At 43.0% G+C, this 20,783-nt stretch overlaps 1 protein-coding gene across 7 annotated transcripts in view; it reads right to left on the reverse strand.

Annotated features, from left to right (window-relative positions):
- The window catches only part of MSRA (methionine sulfoxide reductase A), a 366,455-nt gene that overhangs the window by 209,903 nt on the left and 135,769 nt on the right, over positions 1–20,783 (reverse strand). The gene's annotated exons all lie outside the window — the stretch shown is intronic.

The raw sequence follows: 20,783 nt of genomic DNA on the forward strand, positions 1-20,783 counted from the left end.
TGCCCTGGAGAACAAAGGGAGCTTGGGGCTCCAGGGTGAACTGTGGTGGCTTTCCCTGAGGACTGCTGATGATCAGAAGTAAGCAGGAAAGACTACAGGGTAGGGATTTCCTTAGTGGTCCAGTGGTTAAGAATTTGCCTTGCCAAGCAGGGGATGCAGGTGAGATCCCTGGTTGCAGAACTAGGATCCCACATGCGGAGGCGCAATGAAGCCTGTGCGCCGCAACTAGAGAGTCTGTGCAAAGCAACAAAGGACCTCACATGACACAACAAAGGTATGCTGCAACTAAAACCCAACGCAACCAAATAAATGAATACATAAGTATTAAAATAATAATAATAATAAAAAGACAACAGGGTAACACTGCAGACAGCATCATTTCACAAGTCAAGCACCGTTTCAGGGGCCAATGACACTTGTCTTCTTAAAGACCAGACTGCCCTTCATTTCAGTGCTTCTTACTACCCTTCATCCAGCCTCATCACCTCCACCAGTCCTCCTTCCACCTGAGTGCATATCAAGGACTTAGAAATAAAAAGTGACCGGCTTATGGTTTTTCAGCCTTAACTTATTCTCATAGCTCCCAAACCAAAACCAGGTAAGAGAGGATCTGAGTATGGCTCATCTACGAGTAGCCTAATTTGATCCTCAGCAATTTTGGAATATGGACATTTACATTGAAAACACTTTGACACTGCATCAGGGTGCATGGATATTTCGATCTAATGGGTCACATTAGATTTACTGAGCTCTGGCACAGGGCTCAGTACCAAAGCTGGGTACTGAGGGATTTGGCAGAGCTGGGCAGAGACTGACATGATTCCTGCCCTCGAGGAGTGTACAATTATCTTCAAGAGATAACATTTCAAAGGCAAGCTTACAATGATGTGCTAAGTCCTGGAGTAGGGACTAAAGGCACTGGAAGAGTTTGCAGCAGAGGGACAGCCAGCTGCAAGGTGGAGCCAGGAACCTGGGGAAATGATAATTAGGGTCAAGTCTAAAAGGAGGAGTAGGACACAGAGAGGCAGAGGGTGAGGCAGCAACTCGAGTGAGAGCCAGGAGTCGATGCGACCAAGACACTGTCCTGGGCCAGAGGAGAGACTAGTCCAGGCACAGTGAAGGCGATGCGTTGAGAAGCAGCAGCACTTAAGGAGAGATTGATAGGCAGGCACCTGATCATAAAAGGTCTTGAGACTTCCATCCAAACCCACGAGACCCCTAGGCAGCCTCCACAGCACCACAGCATCTTTTAGAACCTGGAGGCTGATAAGGCTCAGTCTAGATTAGTCAATTCCTTCCTCTATTCCATCATTTCAGGGGACTCCATGGGTTCCTAAGCAATGGTGGTACTATTTGAAGGACAGAAGAACTGGGTGAAGAGGAGGAATCAGGCTGAACCTGGCTTACAAGCCTTACAGCCTCGAGGCAGTAACTGGCGCCTCCAGCAGATGCAAGGGGTGAGGTCACAAGTGGCCGCGGTACCCTGGACAGCGCTCAGACGATGGTGGGACCACTGGTTACTGAACCCAAAGGAAGGTGGTGAGGCTCCACGAGGAAGTCACAGCTCTATTCTATAGTTAGGAGCCCAGAGTCCCTGTCAGAGGTATTAAAACATATATCAAAGAGCTGTAATCCCATTCGAAAGCTAACCCACTAATCTCACTCATGAGAATTTAAAGAAAAATGCAAGAGAAAAAAAAAAAAAAACAGGTGGTAGACATAATGATATTTACTCACGTATAAATAATAAAGAAATCTTTAAATCAACTAAATATCCAAAAACAGAGAAACAGCTTAGAAAATTATCACTCATAATTTATCACAAGCATGGAATATCATGTAACATTTTTTTAACTTTATTTATACTAAACACAGAATTTGAGAGAGAAATAGAAATGTGAAAAAATATTTGGGATAACAGTAAGTAAAAACAATGCTATTACATACTGAATGCAGACTATGATGACAGCTAACAAAAATATGAATGCTTGTGGGAAGAGACTGGCAGAGAAATATGCAAAAACAAAAAGAACTATGAATATTATGCAAGATATTTATCACCATCAGTTGTCTTTGTCATTGTTAGATTCTTAATTCCCAGATGAGAATATGTTTGTTTGAATTTTTTTAAGTCAACAAAATTGTAGATTTCTAAATTTTTTTCTGTAGCACTTAGTTTCCCAGGACAGTCCAATAGGACATATGTATAGCCAGCCAAAACACTACATGGTTTCCCTAAACACTGTGGCTTATTTGACATCTCCTCAGGGACAGCTCAAAAGCACTTCCAATGCAGGATGACCTTCCTCACCAAAACTGACCCTCTTTCAGCATCCCTACTCCTGGGAATAGGACCACATCCTCCTACTTTCAGGGCATCCTTGCCCATTCTCTCTCCCTTGGTATGCATACCTAATCCATCACCAAATCTGGCTAATTTTGCCTTTCAGGTATCTTTAGAATCCTTTCACTTCTTCCCTTCACTACCCAAACCACCCTCGTCCCAACTCTTACGGCCTGTTTGCCCTGGACCCCTACAAGCACCTCCAGCTCTCCCATATCCCCTCTCAATCATTCTTCCCAGTGTCACCACAATTACCTTTTAACTGATTATATAACAGAAAGTCCCTGACCCTCTCCCCCACTTTCCATAGCTTCCCACTGCTCATAGGCGGAAATCAGAACTCTTCAATGAACTTCAAAAACCCCTGTGGTCTGGCCACCTCAGCCCCTCATTCCCTCTACTACAGTCAGACCTGCACCTGACACTTAAGTCATTATTTCGGCGAGTAGACTACAAGCTCAGAGAAGGCAGGGCTCATATGGGTTCATCGTTTCCACAGTTTCTGCATACTATAAGACCCAACATAGGTGTTTAATGAACAGTTGATAAATTAACGAAGGGAAACAAACTACTAAAGTACTAAAATGTCCCTCTTTAGCTATTATGAAAGATTACTATTTGATACACTGATGTATCTCTACACACACACACACACACACACACACACGTGTGTCCCTTATACACAAAAGATCATTGAAAAAGGCCACTCAGAAAGTCTCCCCAGTCAGATGGCCTGGAGACCAAGGAACTCCTCTGTTCCAGTCCCTAAACACCATTCCTCTTCCCTTCCAATCTTCCCTTCCAACCTTCTCCCACCTGAGAAGGCAGAAGTGGAAAGACTGGAAATGCTGCCCAGAGGGGAAGGAAGAAGTTCATGCGCAACTCCCTCCTCACTGCCAAGGCTCTCCGGGACTCTGTCTTATCTTTCATTCTAGAGCCTGAGGCCCAAAGGTAACAAGGCTCTAAACTTGATTTTGCATCTTTTTCTGAACCACAGTTGAGCCTTACATCATTCCCTGGAGAGCAAAGACACAGCATTAGCCAAGGAGAAAGAGTGCAGAATCCAGGGCTAAGGACCCTAAAACTGCCTGACCCTGACTCTCAGCTCTCCCACTGTCTACTTGTATGACCTTGGCTTAGCAACTCAGCCTCTCTGTGCTTCCATTTCCTTATCTGCACCTACCTCATGGGTTGCTTTGAGAATCAAATATGTAAGGCGCTGAGGAGAGTGCCTGGCACATAATACACACAACCATTAGGCTAGTATCAGCATCTACATGTGGACTTTGCTTTATACAAGATCTGAGTCAGGAATGGCAAATACATGGCACACATTTACCTCTCCTCCACTTCCATGTCCACGGCAGACATCATTAATCAATCACAGCACACTTTCACAACCCCTGACTATGACCACAAAATCTTGTCTGGACTTAGCACCCCACAGAGTCTCTTATTCCTTAGGAAAGCCATGTGTGATGAAATCATTCTGCTATTCCTGGTCTCAGTGAATAAACCACAAAGATTGTACAAAGAAAGAAGCCATCTTCCTTCTCATTTCTACATAACCCATTGCAATTTTTAAAAAGACTCTTTGAAAGCCTCCAGACTCTACACAGCTTTATGGATAAAAGAATAGATACTGTGTGCTGCTTTCCATTCCAGGAGGAGAGAACAGGGGAGGTGTTAAAAACCAAGCGAGGGCAGTTCTAGTCCTGCAGACCAAGGGCAGTTTCCCATTGACACTCTGCTGAGGCAAGTACTTGGGGGCCAAAGAACCAGAGACTGCTGAAACATATTCTAAAGGTCAAATGAGATTGGAGGGTGAGGAGCATTTATAATTAAAAATATTTTTTAAAGAGCATTTATAATTTTTTTTTCAAAAGTGGTGGCACATTTCACCACAGAAACAATCAAACAGACTAAACAGAGCCATCTCTCATTGATTGGGCACTGAGTATCGATCACCAGCAGAGCAGGAGACAGGAGGGGTCTGTCCGTCTGACAAGGACATCTGCTGCCCGGCCCGGCAGGCGGGTGCCTCCCATCTGCCTGGCTGGGCACTGTGGGCGCACGTTCCAAAGTGCCGCACTCCAGGGGGACGACCTGGGCTGATGGCCGTGACGTGTCCTCAGTCAAGGGCGTGTGAGGACGAGGAATAGATTTCCATTTATCTTGAAAGCCCAGTGCTTGAGGAGCAGGGAGGTTAATTAGAGCAAGACTGGGTCAAAGTCAACTCTCGGAGAGATTCTGAAGGGGATTTGGTGCGGGGGGGCGGGGGAGGGGGGACACGTTCAAAAGCTTTAGAAGATGATACTGACGCTGTTTGTTGTTTTGTTTTGTTTTATGAATGTCTAATGCACTTCAGACTTTATGACTGTCTTCTTCCTTGACAAAAATACAGTGAAACTCTTCAATCGCATACTTGCAATAATGCAAATACAGACACAAACTACCTGGGGATTAGTGCTATATCCTGTGCTCAAGTTGAGAGCTAAAATTTCTATCTTCTGGGCGGGGAGGGCATGGATTTATAAGGTAAATGGCAAAGCATTTAGTGGGGGGTGGAGAGTACACCCCCAGATTCTCCTAAAGGGTCAAGCCTCTGCAGGCAGGTAGTCCTGGCGACACCAGCTAATTGAAGAGTCCTATAACTGCGGCCACTGTCCTGGCAGTCCAGGCCCACTGCTGGGCCCAGAACCATCCCTGGACTGGACTAAAGCCTCAGGGCTGCAGACCACCTAGGGGTGTCAGCCCCCCCATCATGTTATTCACCCCACAAAACCCAACTCACATACACCCTCTGTTGCTGCTGTTGCTGCTGAGTCACTGAGCTGTGTCCTATGTTACTCTCGGTCATCTGAGCCATGACAAAGCTCATCTGTGGCAAGCAAACTATTTCTACCTTAGGAAACAATCAGCACTGAGGCACAGGTTTCCAAACAAGGGCTTCTCTGGGGACTCAGTGGTAAAGAATTCACCTGCCAGTGCAGGAGACACGGGTTCGATCTCTGGGTCGGGAAGATCCCCTGGAGATCTTCTGGAGAAGAAAATGGCAACCCACTCCAGAATGCTTGCCTAGAGAATCCACGGACAGAGGAGCCTGGTGGGGTATAGTCCATGGGGTCGCAAAGAGTCAGACACGACTGAGCACATGAACAACAACAAATCACAGCAGAATTGTTTATAAGGATGAAAAACCATTTTTAAAAAAAAAGGGAGACACTGAAGTAAACTGTGACCCAGTCCTCAGATGGACTATTACATAGTAATTTTTAAAGTATGATCATAAGTAGATTTTTTTTTTCATGGCATCAGAAAATAGTAATAATATAAACAATTAAGCGGGGAACAGTAAGAAAAAAGAAACCTAGATCTTACCTAGATTTTCAAGTTGTACAAATCTAAACATTTTCCTTTGAACCCTGTTCCTCTGTTTTCTTTGAGGAGGAGAAAAGAGCAAGAGAAACAAGAGAAACTCTCTTAAATGAGAATAACCGATGAGCGGATTGCTTGCTGCTTGATCACGTAAGGATCCTTTTCTTTCCAGGGTTCCAGAGTACCTTGAACTCTTGCCTGTTCGTGAACCCAAGGCCCCACTGCATGTTGAGTGCCACTTGTGATGCTCAGGGACTCCAGGACCAACTCCGCCCAGTAGCAGGGCCGCCCTATTACACCCCCTCTGATGTGCAGGGCCCTGGGGCTCATGGACCCAGGAAGGCAGGCGTGCAGGGCAAGGGGGAAGGAAGGCTGATGGGGGGACTTGGGGGGCATATCTGCTCCACCAAGTCAAGGCACAAGGATCTATATTCTGTCCAAATAACATTACAGTTCAGAAACCAATGACTGAACACAGCTTATGTGCCAGGCACTGGCTTTGCTATCGGTGTCACATAGGGTAGACAGTGCCTGCCTTCTATTCATTCTTCACTGACCAGCCAAGACCCTGCCCCACTTGTTAGGGCTGCAGACCATCTACACAAATCTCCTGTGTTAGCAGCACTGCCTACAGCTCCTAATGCATCCTGTTACCCCACGATTCTCAGACAAGCATGAGTTCCCGATTCATGCTACTTTATCCCAAGAAAAGCATTCCATCATCGTTCATTTCATTTTTAGAACTCCATTTCACTCATGTAATACTGTTATTAATTGCCACATGTAAGAACCATGTCAACTTAGGCATCTATGATAAGCATGTGATATTCATCGATGGAAAAATCTTCACCTGATTTTTGTGAAATCTCCCTGCCCCACTTAACACGAGTAATTCCTAATGACCACCCAAATTAGACAATCTTGAGATGAGAAATTCCATTTAAAATAAGGTTACTTGAAGGGTTAAGATCTATATGTCAGTTTGATGAATGCGACATCTTCATGAGTAACAGTGCTGAAAACAGTTGTATTTAAAAATGTGGCTGTACACCAAAATGATTTCTAAGGGATGCTTGTTATTGATCCTAAAACATACTTTAGATTTCAAAGATGGGCGTCAAATGTATCTATAGAGGATCACACAGAAATCATACTTTTTAGTATTGTTTTTTAAAATGTTGCCCTTCACAGGCTGGAGGGGAGGGGAGTTTGGGGGAGGATGGATATACGTATATGTAAGAATGAGTTCCTTCACTGCTCACCTGAAACTATCAAAACATTTGTTTGTTAATCGGCTATACCCCAATACAAAATAAAAAGTTAAAAAAAAATTGCCCTTCAGAGACTTGGTGTCCCCAGCTTGCGTTTACCAGGGTCAGTTCCCCATGTGAAAATAACCAGCGTGGTACAGAGCATCCCAGTCCTGGGAATGGAATTAAAGCACGAGCCCCACAGAGGTATGTGCTCATCTCCTCGTCAGCATCTAGCATCACTTCGGATCCTCCGCGTCTGCCACTGAGACTGCTGAATTGGCTCTTGCATGCAGCTGTATACACCACCCTGAGAAGAGGCTGTGCCTGTCTGCAGCAAAGCGCCCGAGCAATCAGCGGTCGGCTTCCTCCTTTCCTGTGACCCTGGCAGCGGCCTCAAGCAGGACGCGCATTGCCCCCGGGTGGCACAGCGTCTGCTGTAAGGTCTCTGATGGGCCGGACTGGTCCAGTGACGCCTCTGTCCCCACCCCCACCTCCACCCCTTGTGACAGTGATAAATGCCCGGGCTCTTTGCTCAGCTGAGCCTGATGGGACGGACCTCCCCTTGCAATCTGTTCCAGACCAGCACCAGTCTTTCCCCTGCAAAGCCCCCCTGAGCACACCAAGCAAGCCTGCACCGGGGTAAGGCCAGACCAGTCTGCTTCCTGTGACTGTTGTTTCAGGAAAACGAATTAGGACTTCATTTCTAAGTGGAAGCTCCTAACCAAAAAAATGGAATATGTTGTTACAAGCCTTACAGGGGACTTTTCTAAACTATCCTTTGACATTAAAAATGAAGGAGATACAGCTAAATCTGGGAGCTTAATTAGAAAGAAAGAGGAATGGTCATGGATAGGAACATGTGTGTCAATTTGGCTTCCATTGAAATCAATACATTTTCAATCTATTAAATGATTGCTGATGTCAGAGGTAAGGAGAAAGAGATAAAATAGTCTGAGGGGAATAAAACATTGATAAGGAGATGCAACATTAACGCTGACCATTAAACAGATTCATCACCCATTAGCTCCTACAATACATTTTGCTCATGTACAAAGATAGTTATTTCAGGATTGTGAGTAAAGAAATTGGCACTAACCTTTTACACAAAATAGTCCAGCATGTGGAATAATATGCACCCATTATAAAGAATGAAGTAATTCTATAGGTTAAGACATGAAATTATCCACAAAAGGCATCATTAATTGGGGGGGGGGAATCAATAGGTAAGATAATGTGCATAATATGCTACAATTTATTTTTTTAATACCCTATTTTTACCTTCTGAATTTTGCTCCATGGGATGCATTACTTGCTTGAAAACAGAAACAAAAGACATTTTAAATGTCCCCAGCCTTTGCTACTCGTGATGACCCCTGCAGCCTGGGAGCTTCTTCCTGGGGCTGAGGGCACACCTGAGATGCAACAGCAGCCAGTGGTAAGCAAGCAACCCCTGAAATCAGATCAGCTCAGCCCCATGTTTACATTTTCTCCAGGCTCAGGACAAATGCCAGAGGTGATTCCACTTGTTTCCATCTGCCTTCTCCAAAGCAGTAGGTTGATTATCCTCCTTTCAAAAGGAAAAGGATTTTAGGAGGATCAACCACTGCAAATTTTAGATGGGATTAAAATATTATTTATCTTAAAATAAAATAAAAGGTATTTCTAGGTTTGTGTGTGTGTGTGTGTGTGTGTGTGCACGCTTAGTCATCTCCAACTCTTTGTGACCCCATGGACTGTATGTAGCCTGCCAAGGTCCTCCGTCCATGGGAATTCTCCAGGCAAGAAGACTGCAGTGGGTTGCCATTTCCACCTCCGTGGGATCTGCCCGACCCAGGGATCGAACCCACGTCTCCTGCCTTAGCAGGCGGATTCTTTACCAATGTGCCATCTGGGAAGCCCTATTTCTAGGTTTACCTTTTCTTTATTTTACAGGAAAGAAAGAGGGAGGGAGGAAGGGAAGAAAGGAAGGTGGGAAGGAAGAAAACAGACTGGTACATCAGTAGTACTTTGCCATTCTGGAATTTTATATATATATGTATATATATATAAAATGCATATTAAAATAATATAATATATACATATATTATTTCTCTGCCCCTCTCTCCTGCCTGTCTCCCATCCTGTCTGTTTCTCTTGTCCTTGTAACTTTTCTCCACAACAGAAGAAAAAGCTATTTTAAAATCTATTTTAGATTGACTGAATAGAGATTAAGCTCATCATTCATAATTTTAAAACTGATGGAAATGTTCTATATTTCCCTCAAAAGAAAGATAAATCAAGATTTTACTATGAAGGTCTCCACTGGTTTCCCAAAAGCAGTGAAAAAAAAAAGTTTTAATCCCACTCTTATTAGAGCAATAGCATCATAGCTCATCCACTTTGAAGATGGACCCTCGTCCTGAGAGAGCAGGCTTGGTCACATGATTGAGGGATGCCTGATACTCACATTAGGAAATATGACAGACAAAATCTCCAATAACAGTTCTACAGATGATACAGGAAGTCATTTTATGGTGTTTTTGTATACTTGTCTACCATGAAAGAGTGACAAAAAACCGAACTTCTAACTCAGGGAAGCCGAGTGGGGACAAGAGTGGCTCTTCAAACGCTCTTCTGGTCCCCTGACTGAATAAAGGGGCAGAGAGCACCAGGGCCAGAGCAGAGCCTACTGGGTTTTCTTCCTTGAATATGTGCTCAAGCAGACCCTTACATATTTAAGTGATGGGTTGACTCTGGGATCAATTCTCTAACAACTGGCTGGAGCATTGCTGAATTAAATGAGTGTCGTGTTTGAAAATATCAAGCACGTGCATGGTCAAGGCAAGCAGCTTTCCACTGGGCCCTCCCAGGGCCCAAATGATGGTCTCTGCCAGCTGGAAGGCCATCAGCTTCCACAGAGACACGAGCTGGGAGTAGGGGGATATAAGGCAGACCAAGAGTAATTCTCACTTTGGTACATTCTCATATACTAAATCTGATTGAGTGATTTTGGAAGTACCTGATTAAGACTCTAGAATTCTACAAAAGGAGATGAATGTGACCCGGTAAAACTCAACTCTAAAGGGACTTCAATGCAGGCCCAACAGAAAGTCTGATTTTGAATAAAATTATACCTTGATAGGCCTGCCAGGCTCTTAGTGCTAGGAGTAAATTATAGTCATCTCTATTTTCTGTCACTTTATCTTCCCAAAAGGCTGATAGCTCAAAATGTAAACTACTGTGAGGAAAGTAGCTAGAGAGGAGCTAATGAAATACAGGCAAGTCCCCAACTTTAAAACGAGTCACATTTCAAAAGCATGTTTAAGAGATGGACATCTGGGACACAGAATCCATTTTCTCATGAACATGCTGTTGTAAATGGTGGTAAGCTAGCCCACAAGAGCCTGCTCAACCTGTAAGAGTTTCAGATATAACTCTTTCTAGGATTCTAACCACCATGCATGAGCTACTGTCCCAACACAAAAATATACTCTAAGTTCTACCCTACGATACCCAGAACACACCCCTTCACACCAGCCAAGTTGGCTGTAAGCTACAGCTAGAGAACAGAATATATTTCCCTACCTTCTCAACCTGCCCAGCTACTAACTTCACAGTAGAAAGAAATCTCCACTTTATTCATCACTGAATAAAGCAGATTTCTTCCCCCAAAGAGGAAGAAATTCACCATTCAAATGCCAAGTACATTTTAAATTCAGTGGCCTCATTGCAGGTGAGAATGTAAAGCTGGGTAGTTCTGGTTCAGGGTCTCCTACAAGCTGAAGTCAAGATGCTGTCTGGGGCTGCAGTCTCATCTGATGACTTGACCGGGAAAGGACTGCTCTCAAGCTCATTTGATGGTAGGCCTCAGTGAGCAGGGCCTCACGCCACAGACAGATAGTGGTCTCTGGCCAGTTAGGAACCAGGCCACATAACAGGAGGTGAGCAGTGGGCAAGCAAGCAAAGCTTCATTTGTACTTATGACCAATTGCCGTCACTTGCATTACAGACTAAACTCCACCTTCTGTCAGATCAGCAGTGGCCTTAGATTCTCATAGGAGCGCAAACCCTATGGTGAACTGCTCATGTGAGGGATCTAGGTTACACGCTCCTTATGAGAATCATCCCAAAACCACACACCCCACACCGCCCCGGCCCATGGAAATGTTGTCCCCCACAAAACCAGTCCCTGGTGCCCAAAAGGTTGAGACTGCTGAGCTATAGCATGGATGCTCCCCACAAAGAGCCTTCAGAAGATGCAGCACAGCTGACATCCTGATTCTAGCCTCATGAGACCTGGATCCAGGGCCACCCAGCTAAGCTACACCCAGATTTCCTAACCTCCTCCCATCCAAAAAAAATATGAGATCATATATGATCTTGCTTTTAAGCTGCTACATTTGGAGATAATTGGTTATACAGCAATAGACAACCATTAACATGTTCTAGTAAAGGGGAAGTAATATAGTTTTTAGCAAAGGAAAACTACTGGCATATGGCAGGAACTCAAACCATCTTTTACAAAGCTGTATAGAATTTACAGCAACTGAGCACACATGCACACAGAGGACTTAGAGTATATTTTGTAAAGGAAAAAGGCATTTCCGGTCTAACTGATTTACAAGTCAACCGCTGGCAAATGATCCATTTCTAACTAGAGACTACCCCTATGTAATTTTATTTTTCCACCAACTTCTTCTCCAGTGTGCTGGGATTGCTAAAACAGGTATTCCTGAACTACTGAAGTCTAGGAATAGTGTATAAAATACCAGAGTAAGGCTTTCAGCACTTCTGCAATAATTCTGGCAATTTTTATTCATTTGCATTATCCAGAGGATTGTTAGCTGCTTTTCCTGCTACTTTGTTTGGGGAAGTTATAGCTTTGCCTCATAGGGCTTACAAAAACAATGAAGAAAAATGTTTTTCCAAAATTCCCAGGGAAGCTAAATTTAAATTCATGCCAAAGGCCTTAACAGCAATGGAGAAAATCTTCTCTATTTTAATGGTGTTTTGTTTGGTTGATTGGTTGTTTAGTTGAGTTGGGGGCTTTTCTCTTTGACTAGATGGAAGTAAAAAGACAATTGGATTATTTTTATCTATAAGAAATACAGTTTTCCCCCTTTTATATGAGAATCAAAATATAAGCTAAAAATCAAAACTGTTGCTGAGATTAAACTTGGTTCTTCTACGAGCCTTGGACACTTCATCCATAGCAGCTTAAGGCTACTCTAAGCAGCCAAATAGCAGGATCCTATTATATCCTGTGTTTACCATGTGTTAAGAAATTCCAAACATCTCTGCTAACTACCATAAGATACTAGAAGGGTTAAGCTCGAGCTGGTCATTGCAGTGATGTAGGAAACCATGTTCCTGGCTCATTGTTCACCAAATTTCAGTTCTTACAGAAATATCACTCACCACACTTTTGGTATTCCTTGTCACTTTTTTGTTAAATCTCAGATTAAAGCACAAGGGGAGTGGGGTGAGTGAGGGAAGGAGGAAAAATACCAGTTGAATACGTGGCAATGCTTCCTACCCTTCTCGACATGAGGACAAAATTCACAGATCACTAAAGTCTCAACCCAAATAGTGCTTATAAGCAATTCCTGTGTAGCAGTCTGGTCCAATCAAGGAGACGGAAACCACACAGCAGGTCAGACAGCAGAAGTCTAACATAGAGAATATTAACCATAATTTTAGAAGTAACTATATAATCTAAGGAAACACTATGCTATCTGTGGACTGAGGATACCTAAAGAAGGACAGACTTAGAAGGCTTCAAACCTCCCTGGAGAAGGTGCAGTTAAGCTACTGGATAGTACGGTTCACTGGCTTGTAGGCCAGAGCCAATCTGGAGATGCTGGGCAAACAATAGGCTGTCTTCCAGAATGCAGGCGATAAGAAACCCGAGCTGTGAGTGCACAGCGGGATCCAGGCACACGGGAGACTCTGAGCATCTGCAGGGACTCTAAGAGTCAGACTGAATCTGGTTTCCCTGTCAAGAGGGCTGCAGAAAAGTACCACCAGGCCAAGGCTGTAAGGTCACAGAACTGAGTTCTGGGCCGGTGGGTGGGGCAGGCTCCTCTGGAAGTATCCACACCACCACCACCAGCCACAACCGAAACAGCAAGAGACTCCTCTCACAAAGTCTCCCCAGCGCCCTCTACCGAAACAACACCATGCTCACAGCACAGGAAAAACACTGCAGAAATTCCTTTACCATGGAGCATATTCAGAATGATGAGTTCAGAGCTGAGAAGCAATAAATTAGTAACAAATCTTGAAAGCTATAAATTACCAAAACCATAAAAGAAATGGAAAAATCTGAAATAAAAAACTCCAGGCTCATAGCTTCATTAGGAAATTCTAGACACATTTAAGGAAGAGCGAATACCAATCCTACATAAATTCCTTCAAAAATAGAGAAGATACACCTGAAACTAAAACAATATTGTGAATTAACTATGCTTCCACTTTTAAAAAAATGGTTACAAAAGAAGAAACAGAGGAGAACGGAAGTTTCACAGCTGATTTTCTGAGTTTAGCATTACCGTGATAACAAAACCAGACAAAGACACTGAAAACTATAGACAAATCACCCTTTATGAACATAGGTTCAAATGTAATAAATATTTTTAATAAACATTACGTTCAGGAATATATTTCAAATGTACAATAATCATGGCCAAATGAGATTCATCTAAGGAACTGAAAGTTGTTTTAACAATCAAAAAATGCAATGTAATTTATCATACTAACGAACAGGGGAAAAAATTATCATCTCAACAGAAGCTAAAAAAGCATCTGACATAACTCAGTACCTATTCATGATTTTTTAAATTTCTCAGTAAATTAGGAAAATAGCTTGATAAAGAATATCTACAAGAATATCTAGCATGCCAAAAGGAAAAAAAGAAGAAAAAATTATCTGTATATGCCAATCATGTGATTATGTAAATTAAAAACCCCAGGGAATCGATCAAGAAACTTTTTTGTATTAACAATTAAGTTTTATCAAGATTACAGAGTACTAGGGCAATGTCAAAAATAAACTATTTCTATATAGCTGCAAATCCTAAAAGACAATGCTGTGAAAGTGCTGCACTCAATATGCCAGCAAATTTGGAAAACTCAGCAGTGGCCACAGGACTGGAAAAGGTCAGTTTTCATTCCAATCCCAAAGAAAGGCAATGTCAAAGAATGCTCACACTACCACACAATTGCACTCATCTCACACGTTAGCAAAGTAAAACTCAAAATTCTCCAAGCCAGGCTTCAACAATACGTGAACTGTAAAATTCCAGATATTCAAGTTGGTTTTACAAAAGGCAGAGGAACCAGAGATCAAATTGCCAACATCTGTTGGATCATTAAAAAAGCAAGAGAGTTCCAGAAAAACATCTACTTCTGCTTTATTGACTATGCCAAAGCCTTTGACTGTGTGGATCACAACAAACAGAAAAATTCTTAAAGAGATGGGAATACCAGACCACCTGACCTGCCTCTTGAGAAATCTGTATGCAGGTCAGGAAGCAACAGTTAGAACTGGACATGGAACAACAGACTGGTTCCAAATAGGGAAAGAAGTATTTAAGGCTATATATTGTCACCCTACTTATTTAACTTATAAGCAGAGTATACCATGAGAAACACTGGACTAGATGAAGCATAAGTTGGAATCAAGATTTCCAGGAGAAATATCACTAACCTCAGATATGCAGATAACACCACCCTTATGGCAGAAGGTGAAGAAGAACTAAAGAGCCTCTTGATGAAAGTGAAAGAGGAATGTGAAAAAGATGTCTTAAAGCTCAACATTCAGAAAACAAGGATCATGGCATCCAGTCCCATCACTTCATGGCAAATAGATGGAGAAACAGTGGAAACAGTGGCAGACTTTATTTTGGGGGGCTCCAAAATCACTGCAGATGGTGACTGCAGCCATGAAATTAAAAGATGCTTACTCCTTGGAAGAAAAGTTATGACCAACCTAGACAGTATATTAAAATGCAGAGACATTACTTTGCCAACAAAGATCCATCTAGTCAAAGCTATGGTTTTTCCAGGAGTCATGTATGGATGTGAGAGTTAGACCATAAGGAAAGCTGAGCACTGAAGAATTAATGCTTTTGAACTGTGGTGTTGGGGAAGATTCTTGAGAGTCCCTTGGACTGCAAGGAGATCCAACCAGTCCATCCTAAAGGAAATCAGTCCTGAATATTCTTTGGAAGGACTGGTGCTGAAGCTGAAACTCCAATATTTGGCCACCTGATGCAAAGAACTGACTCATTGGAAAAGACACTGATGCTGAAAAAGATTGACGGTGGAAGGAGAAGGGGATGGACGATAGACGATGAAATGGCTGGATGGCATCACCGACTCAATGGAAATGAGTTTGAGTAAATTCCGGGAGTCGGTGATGGATAGGGAGGCCTGGCGTGCTGCAGTCCATGGGGTTGCAAAGAGTCAGACATGACTGAGCAACTGAACTGAACTGAACGGATACAGTTACAACAAATAAATAGAATGAGAAAAGTAATATTATTTACAATAGCATCAAATAGAATGAAATACTTAGGGAGATTTTTAACAAAATAGGTATCAAATCTGTATCATGAAACATTGAGAAAATTCAACAATACCTAAATAAATGAAGAAACAGATGTTTGTGGACTGAAATTCTAGATACATTTAAGGAAGAGACAATACCAATCCTACATAAATTCCTTCAAAAACAGAGAAGATACACCTGAAACTAAAACAATATTGTAAATTAACTATGCTTCCATTTTTATAAAATGGTTACAAGAAACAGAGGAGAAGGGAAGTTTCACAGCTGATTTTATGGTTTTAGCATTACCATGAAAACAAAACCAGACAGAGACACAGAAAATTACAAACAAATCACCCTTTATGAGCACAGGCTCAAAAATAATAAATATTTTTAATCATCCTTAAGATGTCAATTCTCCCCAAATTAATCTACAGTTCAACAAATGTTGATGAACACCTCAGGAAGCTTTTGTAGAAGTTGGCAAGTTAATTCTCAAATTTATATGGCAAGTCAAAAGACTTAAAAATAGCCAAAACAAAACCCATGCACTGAAAATTTTAAGACACTGATGAAAGAAAAGGAAGAAGACACAAATAAATGGAAAGATAGTCCATGATCATGGAATGGAAAAATTAATATTGCTGAAATGTCCATACTATCAAAAGCAATCTACAGATTCAATACAACCCTCTCAAAATTCTAAAGGCATTTTTCACAGAAATAGAACAAATAATCCTAAAATTTTAGTGGAAACCACCAAAACCCTAAATGGCCAAGGCAATCTTGAATAAAAACAAAAAAGCAGGAGGCATTACATGTCCTGCTTTAAAAGTATATTACAAAGCTATAATAATCAAAACTGTATGATACTGGCATAAAAACAGACACATAGGTCAATGGAACAGAACAGAGAGCCTAGAAATAAACTCACACACGTGTGGTCAAATAATTCACAGAAAAGGAGTCAAGAATATATACTAAGCAAAGGATAGCTTCAACAAATGTTACTGGGAAAACTGGACATAGTCATATGCAAAAGAATGATACAGGATCCTTATTTTATGCCATACATAAAAATCAACTCAAAATGCATTAATGATCTGAATGTAAGACCTGAAATCATGAAACTCCTAGAGGAAGCTACTTAACATTGGTCTTATTGATTACTTTTTTTTTTTTTTTTTTTGACACCAAAAAGATCCCAAAGCACTCCTCTGTAGCATAATGGGCAATTGCTCGTCTTACAAATCCAGTTGAGATGAAAAACATAGCTGAAGTTGAAATTCAATGCAAGTTCCCTACTGAATGAAACACGTCATGAAACTGTTCAGAAACAAAAGCAATCCTTCTGCCAGCACCAAAAAGCATGAATTTATAAGATCAACAATTACAATGGCTGATGACAGCTCACACAAAAAGATCTAAGTCTGGGATTTACACAAAAAACCAAAGCAAAACCTTTTCCTCTATATAAAGCTCAAAGATAAATAACATTTAGGATTTAAATCTAACATTTTCACTGAGGAGACAAGAGGACCAAAGCAGGACTGACCTTATTTTATGTGGAGGAATCTATGCCGTGGCATCACCTCTCCCAGCCCACCACCATCATAACCACAGCTGCCCAAAATCCTTTCAGGAGGTGACAAATCCTTTTACCTGAAGCTAAAGGCTTACACTGTCAGTGCTTCCGGAAGAAGTGACACAGTGACAATTTTACTGGAATATGAATGATTGCTATCCAATTAGTTCCAGAACAAGAGCTGGCAACCTAAAGCCCACCAGCCCAAGCCTGCCATCTATTTCTGGGCGACCCATGGCTTCCCTGGTGGCTCAGAGGGTAAAGATTCTGCCTGCAATGCAGGAGACCCAGGTTGAAACCTGGGTCAGGAAGATCCCCTGGAGAAGGGAAAATCAATCCACCCCAGTATTCTTGCCTAGAGAATTCCATGGACAGAGCAGCCTGGTGGGCTACAGTCCATGGGGTCACGACTGAGTGACTAGCACTTTCAGTTTCATGAGCCAAGAGTAGTTTGTTGTTTTTTTTAATGATTGAAAAAAAACAAGAAGAAAAAAATTTTGTGACACATGCAAATTACTGACATGAAATTCAAAACTGAGTGTCATTAAATAAAGTTTTATTGGCACACAGCCACACTCATTCGTTGTTTTGTTGCCTATGGCTGCTTTCACTCTGCAATAGCAGAGAGGAGCTGTGACAGAGACTGTATGGCCTGCAGACCCTATATTTACCACTCACAGCTCCGTAGAAAAGTTTTCCAACCTTTGTCCTAGTTCAAAGGTCTAAGAGGCAGAGCATCTGAGGACCAGATGTGAAGTCATGGTCTTACCCTTCCTTAATTAAGAGGTAGATATACAGGGAAAAGGCTACATGACAAAGGGCCAGGAGAACAGACGTCAAACGTGGCTGACCTCACCACTGAGTCAGGGCCAGTAGAGAATTATATCATGAGGAAGGGGAGCACCAGTAAGACACAAGGACAGTATTACGTGGAAAAGCCGTGGCCAGGGGACTCCACTCCCCACCAGAACCATGCCTTTGAGCAAGTCACATAAGACTTCTGAGCTTCAATTTCCTTATCTGAAGAAAAGAAGTGAATGGAAATCATGTCTAGAATTGTGATGGGATGATCCACATCAAAGTACCTGGCCTGCTGGGGCTGAGCCTTAAAAGATTAGTAGGTGTCCACAAGTGGAAAGTGGGAGAAGAAAAAGGAAATGTCTGTAGTTGAAAGAACACAGGGTTCAAAGGTCCAGAGGAGTAAGTGGTCTAGGAGTAAGGAGGAATGGTCACTTCGGGCCATCATCCAGGATTCAGTGAAAAGTGTCACAGCAGCTGAAACGGAAAAGGCAATCAGAGGTCAGATTTTGATGGAAAAGCTGGCATGTACAACTCTTCTCAGTCTCCCTTTGTTTAGTTCTCTCCCTTCTCTGTTCCTTCTCTCCAATCACCCTCAAAGACACACTGGAGTGTTCCCAGGTCCATCAGAGGCCAAAAACTAAACTGTATCCACAATTCTAATTCCCTCCACGGCATCTGCTGGCTCAGTGGTAAAGAATCTGCCTGCCGAAGCAGGAAACGTTAAGGTCAATCCCTGGGTCAAGAAGATCTCTTGGAGAAGGAAACGGCAACCCACTCCAGTATTTTTCCTGGAGAATCCCATGAACAGAGGAGCCTGGTGGGCTACACAGTCCATGGGGTCACAAAGAGCTGGCAACAACACTGAGCAACTAAACAACAAGAGAATCATGGCATCTGCAGAGCGTCTATTCTAAGGCAGAAACAGGCGTCCCTGCTGACCCAATCCAGTCAGCATCAGTTCATTCGACCTATTTTCTTCCCCCATGCTTAGGTGAAGTCCTTAGGGGATACCCCAGAGCCACAGCTGGTAGCCTGTTCCAGCTGCTGAGTAAGAACGAAATGAGATTCCTGGGATTCTGAGTAATTTATAATGAATTCTAATAACTGGCAGGACTTGATCACGACGCATACTGATGAACCAGCCCTTGTAGCCAGCTGTCCCCCCTCAATCACCAATTGTCCACAGGGGGATTCCCATTCACTAAGGGCACAGACAGTCTCCAGAGATGAAAGAGAAGCAAGGACCATGCAGATGAGAACAGCAGCCTGCAGGTAGAGGATGTCATGGGAAATGTCGGGAATATTTACAAAAAGCAGAAGGCACAAGCAAAGAACGCTCAAAAAGTAGGTCTTAGTCCTGCAATAAAAATCAGGCTACATACACAAACTATTATCCTTATGTTTTATTCAGCATCGTTTACCGTGTCTCCCTTGGTTCACCCTTGCTTTCTCTTCTTTCACAAGCTGGGTGATAAAATCTGGCTATTTTCCATGTGATTTGAGTACAGGATTTGAAGGGGAAGGCCCAGGTAGTAATCCTGGCTGCCTACAATTTTGAGTTGTATGGCGTACAGCTATGTATGTCCTTTGACATATCACCTACCTTTTCTGAATCTAGAGCTCTTCAGCCATCAAATTTGGATCATGCCTGCTCTACTTGCCTGCTAAGGCTGTTAAGTGGGTCAAGTGAAAACGGATGGGAAGATGGATGTGGTAAGCTTAAAGCATCAGACAAATCTAAGGATCCCAATGTTTCTTTATATAGATCTTCATCTTCAATGATTCTTGCCAGTTTCTAAAAGAATTGGCATGGGAAAAGAAGTATTAAAGAAACAACAACCTAGAATCCAATGTAAACCAAGCCGTTTAATCCCAGCCTGAAAGAGATGAGGGCTTCTCTGCTATTTTCACTAAATATAACGTAGTAAGCAAATCTTCCACACCTAGAGGGAATGTAGTTATCAAGGTGTACTGTTTCCAGGGGAATAGGAAACTGACACCTTCTAGATCATGGAAAGAGGTTTGGAGTCTATAAATCTCTAAGGAGGGAGTGGTGGGGTCTAGAAGTTGGAAGTATTTCAGAGCAGTGAGGGAACTGAAACTCCACCAGCACCAGCATTACTAGTGTTACTACCATCACCACCACCTCCACCACCACCAGCAGCAACACCTCCACCACCACCATCACCGCCACCATCTCCACCACCACCATCACCACCACCATCTTCACCACCAGCAACAACACCTCCACCACCACCATCACTACACCACCATTACCACCACCACCACCACCAGCAACAACACCTCCACCACCACCATCACCACCACCATCTCCACCACCACCATCACCACCACCATCTTCACCACCAGCAACAACACCTCCACCACCACCATCACTATTACCACCATTACCACCACCACCACCATCACCACCACCATCACTACCACCACCATCACCACCACCTCCACCACCACCAGCAACAACACCTCCACCACCACCATCACCACCACCATCACTACCACCACCATCACTACACCACCATTACCACCACCACCACCAGCAATAACACCTCCACCACCACCATCACTACCACCACCATCACCACCACCATCTTCACCACCAGCAACAACACCTCCACCACCACCATCACCGCCACCATCTCCACCACCACCATCACCACCACCATCTTCACCACCAGCAACAACACCTCCACCACCACCATCACTATTACCACCATTACCACCACCACCACCACCACCATCACTACCACCACCATCACCACCACCTCCACCACCACCAGCAACAACACCTCCACCACCACCATCACCACCACCAGCACTACCACCACCATCACTACACCACCACCACCAGCAATAACACCTCCACCACCA

Source organism: Dama dama, chromosome 29 (assembly GCF_033118175.1).
Source record: "Dama dama isolate Ldn47 chromosome 29, ASM3311817v1, whole genome shotgun sequence".
NCBI classification, from domain to species: Eukaryota; Metazoa; Chordata; class Mammalia; order Artiodactyla; family Cervidae; genus Dama; species Dama dama.